Source organism: Bos indicus x Bos taurus, chromosome 1 (assembly GCF_003369695.1).
Source record: "Bos indicus x Bos taurus breed Angus x Brahman F1 hybrid chromosome 1, Bos_hybrid_MaternalHap_v2.0, whole genome shotgun sequence".
NCBI lineage: Eukaryota > Metazoa > Chordata > Mammalia > Artiodactyla > Bovidae > Bos > Bos indicus x Bos taurus.
Window position 1 is genome coordinate 88,181,834 of NC_040076.1, and position 14,646 is coordinate 88,196,479.

A 14,646-nucleotide genomic window follows, 5' to 3' on the forward strand; every position below is an offset into this window, starting at 1 on the left:
TTCCTCTGCCTTTTCTAAAACCAGCTTGAACATCTGGAATTTCATGGTTCACGTATTGCTGAAGCCTGGCTTGGAGAATTTTGAGCATTACTTTACTAGCGTGTGAGATGAGTGCAATTGTGCTGTGGTTTGAGCATTCTTTGGCATTGCCTTTCTTTGGGATTGGAATGAAAATTGACCTTTTCCAGTCCTGTGGCCACTGCTGAGTTTTCCAAATTTGCTGGCATATTGAATGCAGCACTTTCACAGCATCATCTTTCAGGATTTGAAACAGGTGAACTGGAATTCTGTCACCTCCACTAGCTTTGTTCGTAGTGATGCTTCCTAAGGCCCACTTGACTTCACATTCCAGGATGTCTGGCTCTAGGTGAGTGATCACACCATCATGATTATCTGGGTCGTGAAGATCAATTTACTATAAAAGCCATGTACTTTCTCTATCAAGCTATGATATGATTGTAATTTGTTCTTCACTGAATACTTCAAATTAAATACTTGTATTAGGCATGTTGCTATGTTTGCAATGCTTATACTTACATCATAAAAGACAGTGGGCAGATATTACATATGAGAATTTAGAGTTTTTTTCCTTCTTGTCAATACAGTCTTTGTTCTTCTAAAGGCTCCCCTCTGGAAGGTGAACAAAGCACTGGCCCTGGGGTATCCCATCAGCATTTGTCCTCTCCAGGTGACCAGTTTGAACATGCCAAGCCTGGGGCATGTCCTGTAGAAGGGCGTTTGAAGAGCCCCTCTTTCTGTGTCACTTACTACTCAGGATTGGTGCATGGATGTATGAATCAAACATCCTCACGGGGTACAGCTTTTATTTTTAGATAGTCTTAGGAATAGTTTTGGGAGGCAAACAAAGCACTATTTGAAAATTGAGGACTTGTGATTTTCTAAGTCAGGATAAATGTGTGCCTCTTAGAAAAGCTCTGAGTCAGTCCTGTAGATGATTAAGTGTATTGCTATTGTTAAATAAATTAGACGAGTCAATTGATTCTCATCAGTGGGATATGGGAGTCTATCTTGCAAAATCAGCTAATGTACCTAATCATGTACAGAAGTTGGATATGAGACCTTTATGTGTACATCAATAATAAGCTATTTTTATGAAACTCAGAGATAGGTTCCCCCCTCTTTTCCCCTCTCTTTTTCCTCGTAACACTTTCCTCTCATATGTTTCATCTTTGACAACACCGCAGAGGCATGCAATATTTCCCACTTCTTTTCTGCTTATCCCATAGGTCAGTTGTCTGGGAAATGCCATAAGAATGTTTTTTTATATTTACTTAGATTGCTTGTACAAACTGCCCCATCATTTCAGAATATGATGTTCCATGGGCACCTATAGTTTATATGTTTGTCTTAGGGTTCACAGTGTTTTGGGATCTCATTGTCTTCTTTTTGAAATAAAGTCTGTTATACTGAGTTTGGACCAACCAACTCTAGACAGAACTATTTGCCCAAAACTTCAGAGGTTTTACAATTTTCCCCTCACTTCTTTCCACTACATAGTGTCTCTGTTCATATGGTCAAAATAAAAAGTGGTATAACAAGATGAAATAAAATATATTAGAGGTAAAAGAACATTGTGCTTGCCACTTAAAAAGCTCCATGTTTTTTTGCTTTTAATGTCCTTGTCGAGTCTCCAGGTTGGCTGAGGGGCATGAAGCAAACCATTGTTAGTCTGGGCTGAGGTGTTCTCACCTGAGTGTATTGGAATGGGGAGAGCGACTCTTGACAAGTGCACCCTTCTCTTTTGTCCTACATCCTTGATGGATGGTATGGATCAGGCATGGATCTAGGGCCCACAGAACAGTGTCTGGCTTTATTGTCGTTTTCAATCCAAAGAGTATTTCCAAATGATCAATTAAGTGCTAGTTACAAACAAGTTGTCACCTCTTGTCAATTGGCTGGTTGTCTCTTTCCAGCTTGTTTTCATAAGTTGTAATGTGAGTTCCCCAGTAATTTTTACAAATGCAAGAAAAGTATGGTGGAGAACAATATTTAATGAAAAACAAGAACTTGTTGACAGCAAAAAGTTATCAGAGTAGGAGAGAAAATTTGTTCGGTCATTAAGTCATGTCTGACTCTTTGTGAACCCATGGACTACAGCATGTTAGGCTTCCCTGTCCTTCACTATCTCTCTGAGTTTGCTCAGACTCATGTCCATTGAGTCAGTGATGCCATTGGGTGAGGACAAATGGATGGGTTGAGGCTTCTTTGATATCCTTTAAATCATATGTTTTAAATATCATCCTGTACTATCTCCCTTTCAAATTTCATTTTATTAAGACAGTTAAAAACTGAAGAAGTTGAGTTTTTAGCTTACAGTTAAATGTTTTCCTTTTACTTTAAAGACAATGAATCTAATTTCTGATCACTGTTTGATAAATTTCTTGAGAGTCTCATTAAAAATAATTATATCTAGTGGATAGTAGAAGAATTTGGTGCATGCACCAAAAGTAGACATGCTTTTATATTTTAATTTTGACTTTCAGATAATGTTTTGATGATATTGGAATCCTCATGAATGATTTATAGTGTCACTTAAATCATTTTATTGAATGAGAGACAGATATTTCTAAGCTGGGCATGATTAATCTCTCCCATGCTGCTGCTGCTGCTAAGTCGCTTCAACCGAGTCTGACTCTGTGAGACCCCATAGATGGCGGCCCACCAGGCTCCCCCATCCCTGGAATTCTCCAGGCAAGAACACTGGAGTGGGTTGCCATTTCCTTCTCCAATGCATGAAAGTGAAAAGTGAAAGTGAAGTCGCTCAGTCGTGTCCGACTCTCAGCAACACCATGGACTGCAGCCCACCAGGCTCCTCCATCCTTGGGATTTTCCAGGCACGAGTACTGGAGTGGCATGTCATTGCCTTCTCTTAATCTCTCCCATAGTAAACAATAAATAACAAAATAGTCCCTTATGTTGTATATTACTTTATGATAGACAAATGCTGTCTAATGTTTGTTTTGTTTCATTGCCTTTTCATTTATTTAATCAGTCAGGAGCCTATCACACTTTATAATAACTGCATTTTGGAATGGAGGAAAATTATGAGTGGAGTGGCTAAACTAACTGCCCAAGGTCACATATGTCTCTAGAATGTCCTGGAGCAAGAACTTGAATCTAAGTTCTCTGTTTGAGAACTTTTGCCTACATTCTGCTTCTTTCTAAAAAAAAATATATATATATATATATTTTAAGTTAAATTACTCAGAACATATTTAAGTATGAATAAGAAGCAATGGGTTCTAATATAGAAAAAATTGAATAAATATTTTTTTAAATGCAAATTTTTGGACATATATAAGAAATGTTTATTAATGTGGTTGGGTTTCTTAGTTTAAGAAGAGCTGATACTGGTCTCAATGGACTTCCCAGGAGATGCAGTGGTAAAGAATCTGATTGCCCATGCAGGAGATGCAAGAGATGTGGGTTCTCAAGGCATGGTTTGATCCCTGGGTTGGGAAGACCCCTTGGAGTAGGAAATGACAACCCACTCCATTATTCTTTCCTGGAACATTCCATGGAGAGAGGAGTCCATGTGGTCGTGAAGAGTCGGACACGACTGAGCCTCAAACCCTCAGCTGATGTGACTTGATATAAAGAGATGACATGCTCTTTGTATTTACTGTTAAGCATGTAAACATGCTGGAGACACACAAACAAAAGCCCACCTGCTCCCCATTCTCACACACACACACACACACACACTCTGTCACACATACTCACACACTTCTCTGTTTCCCCCCAGTTCCAATCCCTATTCTCCATATGTTGGGGCAAGTATATTAGAGCTTCTCATAGGATGTACATATTCTCAGGTTGCCATTTATCTTGTATGTATTGGTAGTTTTATTTTTCCTTTTGATGGTATTGTGGTCTTTGAAATTACAGGCAAGGCCAAAGAAATCACCTGTGCTTTCCCCCTGTGCTGCTTTGTTTCTCTTGAACTCCTGCTCCCCTCAGTTCAGTTCAGTTCAGTTCAGTCGCTCAGTCATGTCTGACTCTTTGCGACCCTATAAATTCAATAAAGCCAAATGACTCAACTAAGATTATCATAATATCACCCCAAACATGCTCACTCCTCATACCAAGATCCTTGCTGCCAGTGGCTTGTGAATTTTCCTGTATCCTCATTGGGATTGGACCCATATTAAATACTGGCCATATCTGTTGACTTGAATAGAACCCTTTGTTAGAAAGGACATGAAAGGGTGCAACAATGGAAGTGCCATAATAGAAAGAGTTCAAGCTTAGAACTAGACTGACCAAGGGATTTACTCCTGGTACTGTCATTTACTAGCTGATCTTATGCAAATACTTTTAACTTGTTTTGAGACTCATTTTCCCTATCTGGAAAACAGGAATAATATTCTTATTGAGTAGCACCTAGCAAAGTTCCTGATGCATAACAGGTGCTCAAAAGTGGTTGTGATTGTGACTAAACTGGCTTAAAATTCAATATTAAAAAAGCCAAGATCATGGCATCAGTCCTATAACTTCATGGCAAATAGAAGGGGGGAAAATGGAAACAATGACAGATTTTATTTTCTTGGGCTCCAAAATCACTTTGAATTGTGACTGCAGCCATGAAAGTAAAAGATGCTTGCTCTTTGGAAGGAAAGCTATGACAAACCTAGGCTGTATTAACTTTACCAACAAAGGTCCATATAGTCGACACTATGGTTTTTCCAGTAGTCACGTATGGATGTGAGAGTTGGACCATTAAAGAATCCTGAGTTCTGAAGAACTGAAGCTTTCAAATTGTGGTGCTGGGGAAGACTCTTGAGAGTCCCTTGGACTGCAAGGAGATTAAACAGATCAATCCTAAAGGAAATCAGTCCTGAATATTCATTGGAAGGATTGATGCTGCTGCTGAAGCTCCAGTATTTTGGCCACCTGCTTCAAAAAGCTGACTCATTGGAAAAGGCCCTGATGCTGGGAAAGATTGAAGGCAGGAGGAGAGGGGGTGGTGGAGGATGAAATGATTAGATAGCATCATCAAATTCAGTGGACTTGAATTTGAGCAAGCTCCAGGAGATAGTGAAGGATGAGGAACCTGATATACCACAGTGCATGGAGTTGCAAAGAGTCAGACACGACTTAGCAACCAAACAAAAACATCATCATTGTTGTTTTTGTTATTTTATTATTATTTGTTTGTTGTTAGCAAAGATCCCAAATATGAAAAAGTCAAAGAACTTAGCTCTTTCTGTTTTGGCTGAGTTAAGAATGAAACATTTCCTGTAAGGGAGAGAGTCTATAAGTTCTGCTTTTACTTCATGAGGTTGAGGAGAATCTCGTACCAGTATATAGAGTAAAATTCAGTTTAGAATGTCAGATGGAATACTGACCCATAGGATTAATCTGCCTAAATGACACTCTTCAGGAGCTGGTTAGTACAAGCAGCACAGCAGAATCCATTAACTCCCCTTTTCATCTACTTTTAATGTAAAAGTCAATGAGCAAAGAGCTTTTACTGCATGGAATTTTGCTGTACATCCCACACGACTGAAGTGAACTACTTCAGTTCAGGTGACCAAGGTAGCCTGAGTTCAGTGAAAGTTTCCTTTCTGATCCACTTTTTTTTTTTCTATTTTTTTAAAATTTTATTTTATTTTTAAACTTTACATAATTGTATTAGTTTTGCCAAATATCAAAATGAATCCATCACAGGTATACATGTGCTCCCATCCTGAACCCTCCTCCCTCCTCCCTCCCCATACCATTCCTCTGGGTCGATCCACTTTTGTAGAGCAATGTATACTGCTGTGCTGTTGTGAGAAACGCTTAAACTTGTCCCACCCCGTCAGATATTTGCTCCGCCCCGCCCACACACAGCAGATACTCAGACTCTGCATTCACTCTCTCCCTCTCATTTTTTGCTTATTAACTTAAATTTTATTCATATTTCCAACACAAGAGCACTGGAATAATACCTCCACCCTCTCAAAGTTTCCCTATTTAAGTTCTTTTAAAATTTCTTGTAGGCAACTTTTTACTTTTGAAAATTAAATCTTTGATTTTGGGGAAGTAATAGTTCAAAACTTAAAAAACTTTTGGATACATTATTAACTACATCTCCAGTTCAAAATGGATATATCTGGGGTTTTTTCCCCCCAGTTTTTTCTCTCCCCATGCATCTATTTGCATTCATTTTTAATGATAAAGCATACCTTAATTTATCTAATAAATATGTTCTTAAAACAACCTTACTTTGCATCTTTATAATAGAAATATTGATACTAGGTAATGTTTATGGATGGTTACCTTGATCACTTTGCTAGCACTGGAGGAAAAAAAGACAACTTGGATACAGGCTCTGTCTTCATGTTGCTTACTGTCTAGCAGGAAAATACAAACATAAATAAATGAGAGCAATAAAGTCTCCAAATACACTGATAACACTGACTACAGCACAGGCTGAGTTTGAGGGCAGGAGTAGTTGATCCCAGATTCTTTATGGGTTTCAAGCCCTTTGTGCTCTTGTCCGTCTGATGCTTCAGTAGTATCATTCACCATCTTTCCAACCCCACCCATACTCCCTACAAGTACCCATAAAAGTACTCCTTAATATGTGGAACTGTATTCATTGCTATCCTATGTTAAATTGTATCTTTCTGTGTCAACATGCACAATTATATTATTTTAATTTTAGAATGACCTAAGAGTGTCTCTACCTTGGTAGGAAGCCTGGATCTTAGATGAGATTTAGATCCAGGTATCAGTGGAAAAAATTAACATCTCCTATTGAGTTTGAGTGAACTCTGGGAGTTGGTGATGGACAGAGAGGTCTGGCATGCTGCAATGCATGGGGTCGCAAAGAGTTGGACATGACTGAGCAACTGAACTGAACTGAACCGAGGCAAGATATTACTTCCCTATTGAGAATTTTGGAAATCACATTTCTAAAATAATCGTCAAATCAGTACCTGGTTTCTTGAACACAGTGCCCAAGGGAAAATCCTAAAGAACTCCATTTTATTAACCAATCCAAGGAGCTGGCAAATGCTTTCCCTGGAGAATTTTCTAAAAGCAGGGATCCAAGTCTCAGTGGTAAAGAGCATGAGCGCACACACTCTCAGCATAACATTTTCTCTTATGGGACATTGTGGGCAACAGGCCTAAAAACATCTATGTAGTTCCCACCACAAATGTTTGACTCTTGAATCTGAAGTTCATGATGAGAAGTTCATGGCAACAATTTTACTCCCAGATCTCAAGAGACATGTTTTACATAAATATATTCTCCAAGGGACACATTTGTAATGCTAGGCTTATTAGTATACCTCCGTGTCAGGATGATTCAAGCCTGGCGAGTTTCCTTCTTATTCTTCATTTCCTTTATTTTACAGTCTTACTATGTATTAGATAACCTTTGAAGAAATAACTGAACTTGCTATATAAGCATAGATAACTATTTCACTTTCTTCAGCCTTCACTAGCTGGGATGAAGTGGGGCAGGCTATAGTCTGATTTTGATGGTCAACTTCACAGCTGCCATCTTAAAAGTGATGCATATACCAGAGTTCTGGCCATTTATCTTGAAAGAAACAAGGACACTTCCACATCATTCCAGGAGGGTTTCTTTTAGATTTTATTCTTGAACACTGTTCTGATATGAGATTTGTCAAAGGAAGCCAACCTAGCTGAAATTTTCCATTATCTGAATCACTTCCTTAAAATATAGCTTGCCATGCTCAGTAGCTCAGTCATGTCTGACTCTTTGTGACCCCATGGACTGTAGCCTGCCAGGCTCCTCTGTCCATGGGATTTATTAGGCAAGAATATTGGAGTAGGTTGCCATGCCCTCCTCTAGGGCATCTTCCTGACCCAGGGATCAAACCCACATCTCCTGCATGTCCTGCATTGGCAGGCAGATTCTTTACCACTGCTCCACCTAGCTTACAATTTAAAAAAAAAAAAAAGTATTTTGACTCACTTTTAATGATAAGCATGGTAGAGAACCAAACTTTACAAAGACTATAAGAATGTCCTCAAAGTTGTGAAATGAAGAAACTAGATCAAGAAATATTTACATTTTACTAGATTGAACCCTTTGTTTGGAAGACATGAGGGCCAAAGAAAAGGATAAGATCCCTGAGTGGTGCTGGAAAGAGTTCAAAGATCTGGGTCTGGGAGTCTCCTATTTCCAGAGAATGTTTAAATCAGAGACGATTACTTACATTTTATTAAAAAACCCAGCCAAATGACTTAATGAGGGCTGAAGCACATATAGCCATATCACCCCCACATCTTGGCAACCTGCCTCTTTGAGCCATGCCTAGTGGATAAGGATTTATTTCTGTGCTTTTTGTATGCCAAGTGGATCTGACAGAGTGGGGGCAGGAAGGAGATGTTTCATAACCTACTAAAGGAACATGGAGTATGGAATATGGAGAAGCATGTAGGTCAAAGGCAGCACCTGAAGTGAAAGCTGATAAATGGAGAGTTAACAGAAGAGGCTAACTTCTTGAGAAATGAGGCTCACTCCAAGAATCAGGCTGGTTTCTAAATTTTTCTCATAGACTCAAAGGATTTGGGATGAAAGAGAAATGGATTCTATTGCTATCATTATTTATATGACCTTGAGTGAGTCTTTTGACCTTTGTAGAGGTCAGTTTCCTCATCTGTAAAATAAGGAGAAAGACTGAATTAAACAATCTTTAAGGTCCCTTGCGGTTCTGATACCCATGAGATGAGAAGCACTGATACCAGAGGGGATTATAAATAGTATCTATCCATTTTCCTTCTCCCCAACAAAAACAAAGCAAGCAAGGAAAAATAGACTACATCCCAGATACAAATTCCACATTCAGACTGATAATGGATTGTTAATATCTACTTCAAATACTACCTTTGTCTTTAGGTTAAAATAAACCCTCAGCTGGGCAGAATCTCTTCAGATTTTCTGGGGGTTGAATTATGGAGCCACCTTATCCTTGCTTCTCTCCTGCCCATGCCTTTTTTCTTCCCCTATCCTATCTGAAGAGCTATGGTTTGCCTGTAGCCTGACTCTCTCTCACCTTCACACCTTGGTGTACCAACCTTCCTTTGCCTGTCTAATTCTTGCATATACTTCAGGATTTACCATAATAACAGATTCCACAAGAAAACCATACACCTTATCCACCCCTCTGGACACTTCTCCTCTACATTCCCTGCTAAAAGCAAAGTCTGATTTAGCTGGTCTTGTCTTTTTTGCTTTCTAGCATCTGAGCATGCCTCCATTACTGTAATTTTTTATTGCTTATTTATTCTTATTTCCCACTAGTCTATAAACTCCTTGAGGGTAAGTATCTTATTTATTTTTGAGTTACAGGTTAAAGCACTTTGCTTGACACTGGGGGATGGTCAGTTAATGTTGCTGAATAAATGATGAAACAATAATCTAACACTATCCAGGAAAAGATGCAGAGAAAAAGTGACATCTTTAAAAGAAAGCCCAGACACATGTCTGCTTTTTCTAATAGTCTATTGCAAACGAATGCTCTGTCACCTTCCCATTGGGAAGAGTCTAACAGCGGAGGTAATACTAATCACTTCACATTTGCATGCAATTGCCAATCTTCCTAAACCGTGTTTGGCTGGTAGCAATGGAGTCTAATCTGGTCCCATCCATTGGAGAGCATTTCATTCTAATAGCTGCCTTGCCATAAGTTGGAAATGCGTCACACACAAGCTACTTATTTCTGCATCATAAACTTCTAAAGTTTCTTTAGGCTGATGGGTTTTGTGTTTTTTTGAAGTTGGGAGATGAGCCGAATATTCTTTCCTTTTTAGGTGATGTCTTAATTGTCCCACCCCTTGTGTTGCCCTCCTGTCCCAGTAGAAACCTGAGATTTCTGGGGGTGGCAGGTCTCTTTTCCAAGATGCAGTGCCCTCCTTAAAATCAAAGGTACATTTCCAGATGCTGACTAGAGATAAAAGGTCAGCTATTCTTGGAGTTTAAGTCTCAGGGGGTGCACAGGGCCCACTTTGGGGCACACTTCAGTCTTCCCCAAAGCCCCCTGATACATCTCCCTCTAATTCCTTGGGGGAGGTGGGGTAACTGCAGCATGGTGACAGAAAGTGGAGAGTGGCCCTTAGCTGGAGCCATCAATGGCTCAGGACTCATTCTAAGGCTAGATGTTGAGATGGATCGGGGAACACAAAACAAAATAGCAAACAGTCCTAAACCCCATAAAGACTATGATTTAATAAAGAGATAATTAAATTACAAAACAGCACAATAACTGTTAACATAGGAGCAAGTAGATACTCTCTCATGCAATTTCTTGCCTCCTCGATGCCTGGTGGAGTAGAGTGCAATGTGTAAAATGTGATCCTCTGCTGCCCTGGATATCTATTTTCCTTTGTTCCTTCACAAGTTCCCTCCAAGCTGTTCTATCGTCTGACCAGTTCCAGTTATCAACCCAGAGCAGGTGGACAGGAGGAAACAGGTATGGCCTGACTCTAGACCTACCCACTAAGACAAGAGATGTTTACCTCTATGAAGTGCCGAGATCATAGGGAAGAAACTCCTGTGTCTATGACCTCAAAGGCTCACAGTCTGGTGTGTGTGTGTAAGAGGGGATAGACATATAAGATGTTTGCAATCCAATCTTTCTTGACCTTGTGGAAGTACTTATGGAGTGTAGGGACGGTAAGAAGACTACACTGGAGGGCATGTGAGTGTGTGTGAGAGAGACACGGAGAGGACTTTTTTGAGCTGAGATTTGGGAGATGAACAGCAATTTACCACGCTAACAGTAGAAAAAGCAACACAATGGCATTCCAGGCTGGATGCATGTGGTGCCAGGGAAACAAAGGTACACACTGCTCTTACAGAGTTGGGAAAGAGAGGGTATAGCAGTGATGAGTTGATAAAACTTAACAAGTGGTTAGCCTCTTCCTCTCCCCCAAGAAAGGCTTAGTCTGTAGCGTTGGTTGATTCTCATGGTATAAATTCTCCCACTCTGACCACTCAGTCTACCAATCTGACATCAGTGAACACAGAGCTGAAGAGATACTAACAAGTGACTGTTGCAGTTGATAGGAGCCACCTTCAGCACACCTTGATTTCTTCTCTTCCTGAACCCAAATAACACACAAGAGCTGTACAATCTCATCTTCTGGTTGCTCCCTGTAATAATACTGATAATGTACCTTGAAGTCTATGGCAGATTCTGACTGTCCTTGTGTGTTCGTGGGACTGGAAATCAGGTGATTCCAGTTGTGGTTCTGATTCTCCAAGAACCCTGTGACTTTGGAAAAGTCACTTAGCCCCTTAGAGATACAACTAAGTCTGAGCCCTTGGGTTTCCCAAGACTCTTTCAGAAACTCTAGAAGTCATTATTCAGTTATGCCAAAGATGTACCTTTTCCACTGATTTTTTTCTGGGTCACATGTCTTTTTATCTTGGGACAGAATGGAGAGATCTTGGATTTTAAGACACTCTAGAAAAATTTTTCTTTATCTTTACTTGTTCTGATGAATATTTCTTCTCTGTGAAATGGATTTTATCATTATAAGACTACATTCTGAAAGGATCCTTGTCAGTGATTAGGTATTTGAATAAAGTGGGTTTTAATTTCCTTTCAAGATTATTAAGTGATTTAATGGGATAAATTAGCACAGGAATATAGTTGAAGGGTATAAAGTATTGCACACTCATAAGGTATTGTTTTAAAAAGGTTTTTCTACATTGCAAAAATATAGATATGCTAAAATAAAAATAAAAGTTTATTTATTTTTTAAAATATCCACTATAAGCTGCAATATATGCTATTTATAATATCTGCCTACAAAATAAATGATGATTTCATGCAAAATGATGCTATATTTTAAATTCTTAATGACATGTACTTTACTACTGGAATATATAAATCTGGTGCTCTGTAAGAAATGTTCATAAACATGTGGAATTAAAACAATATGAGTCAATTTTATTTTGTTTTGTATAAGAATAATGTCATCAGACGTTTCAGGATTCTTGGCACTAAAGTGTTTAGAATATACTGAAACAGTAATGAAAACATACAAAAAATTCTCTTTGATTAAGAGTGAAAAGTGTCTAGATGAAAATTTAAAAGGATGTAAAAATTATCAATAAGTAATTTATCTGACTTAGAGATTTATACCAAGGATCCACCAATTATTTTCATTTCCTTTTTGCATCAGTTCAGTTCAGTTTAGTTGCTCAGTTGTGTCTGACTCTTTGTGACCCTATGGGCCGGCATGCCAGGCTTCCCTGTACATCACCAACTCCCAGAGCTTACTCAAACTCGTGTCCATCGACTCAGTGATGCCATCCAACCTTCTCATCCTCTGTCATCCACTTCTCTTCCTGCCTTCAATATTTCCCATTTTCAGGGTCTTTTTCTTTTTTTTTTTTCACAATGGAAAACATTTTATTTAAATAAAATGAGGATAATATTTTACTGGGGAATACATCCAGCAATTCATTTTCTCTCCATATCTACATCCAACAGTAGTGTTTTATATTCAAATTTTAAACAAACACAAATTCTTAAAAAATAATGAAAGCCATGTTTTGCTCAGGGATACTATTATCCATATACCATACAGGTTATTTTATAGCAGATACTAGTCTGCTAAATTTCAGATGGCAAAATGCTAAGCAGTGAGTTGGGTATTGTCCAGCTAGTTGTTTCTTGTCATCCTGGAGAATCTGTCAATGTGTAATGATGAGACCATCTTGTCACCACCACTTCTCTTCTCAGAGGTGACTTCACTGTGATAGAACATATTCTTAAGATGCAAGGCCTAGCAAAAAGCCTCCCACAAATCCATTGGATATCACAATGTTCTGTTGACAAATTCTGTTGCTTCTTCTATTATGTTATTGATTTCAGGTGCTGCCTTATTTGCTCATTTCTTAATCTGTCTTTTTGCTTTGTTTACATCTTTTTCCACTCTCTTCCAGTCGATCTGCACATAGCCACTGTGACTGGCAATCTGAAGGAGAAGAAAGCCACCACCTACTGCAGTTGCTGCAAGTTTTCCAACTTTCTGGAACAAAAATCCCGCACACCAGCCACTCACCCCACCCATTACAATCTGGGTGGCTACCGAGTATTTTTCTACCATAGGTCCGGAACTGTGGCCAAACACTCGATTCCACCAGTGATGTCTTCTGGCATACTCAGTTAAATCCAACACTTCGTAAGAATCATCATCACTTTCATATTCTTGGGGAGGGGGGTTCCGGGTCGCCATGATACCACCGGCAGCCTATACTGAGGCGGTCCCAACCCACCCGCCTCTCGCCCCTACTATTTTTCAGGGTCTTTTCAGTGAGTCAGTTCTTTGTATCAGGTGGCCAAAGTATTGGAGTTTCAGCTTCAGCATCAGTCCTTCCAATGAATATTCAGGACTGATTTCCTTTAGGATTGACTGGTTAGATCTCCTTGTAGTCCAAGGGACTCTCAAGAGTCTTCTCCAACACCATGGTTCAAAAGCATGAATTCTTCAGTGCTGCATTGAGGGATGCTTAAAAGCTTTATCTTGGCAACACTAATCAATCCACTGATTGTGTTATTTCAGACTAACGGTTTGTTCATTCAATGAACAATTTGTCGATGGTTAGGATTGAACTAACAGGTTACTTTACTGGTTATTCATCCACACCATAAGTATTTGTTGCACCCCTGTTATATAAGACACTGTTAAATACAGTTTAGATATAGATATGGGATCAGATTTGAGAATTCTATAGTAGTTTGAATGATGATCCCCCAAAAGAAATGTCCATATCCTAACTCCCCAAATCTATGACATTATTTTTGCAGATACAGTTAAGAATTCTGTAAAGAGGAGAGAATCCTGGGTTATTTATGTGGGTGGGCCCTAAACCCACTAAAGTGTCTTTACGAGAGAAAGTCAGAGGGAGATTTGACAGACAGAGGGAGACAGCAGAGGAGGCTGGGATTGGAATGATGTGGACATAGGTCGGGACATGCTAACAGCCCCAGATGTTGGAAAAGGAAGGAAACTAATTCTACCTAATTTCTCAAGAGAGAGCACTGCCCTGCCATTACTTTTGTTTCAAAATTCTTGCCTCCAGAACAGCATAAATTTATGTTGTTTACACTATCAAATTTGTAGTAATTTGTTATAGAAGCCTCAGGAAATTAATACAGATCCTGTCTTCAAGGAAGAGAACATATTTTTTTTTTCTATATTTTATTGTTGCCTTAATTTGATTAGAATAGGAGTTTGGAAGGAGACATTGCTTCTATTGCTTTCTATTGGAGGTATCAAAATATACAATATTTACCTGAAGAAGGTATTTGAGAATACCTTCAGAAAGAAGAATTTGAGAATTCTTCAAAAAACGAATTGAACTTGGACTTAGAAAGATGGCATGGATGATAGTGATGCTGGAGGGTGGTGGTAGTGGAGGATGTTTGGGGTAGATGTGTCTGGGATGGAGGTGAAGGAGGGCAGGGTATTACAGAAAGAAGTCTGGATCAAAGGACCTGCCCACAAGCTGTAAAGTGAGAGACCTGTACAGAGAAGGCGGGGTTTTCAGTTAGTTGGGGAACGGAAGAGACACACATGAGGCTGGAACCTGAAGCAACACTGTGTAGTTAGCTAGAGGGTGGACTTCATTCCATTGTCTTCAGG

At 39.2% G+C, this 14,646-nt stretch overlaps 1 pseudogene; it reads right to left on the reverse strand.

Moving 5' to 3' along the window:
* Positions 1–12,476: 12,476 nt before the first annotated feature.
* Positions 12,477–13,263, reverse strand: LOC113899028 (annotated as a pseudogene).
* Between the last annotated feature and the right edge of the window lie 1,383 nt (positions 13,264–14,646).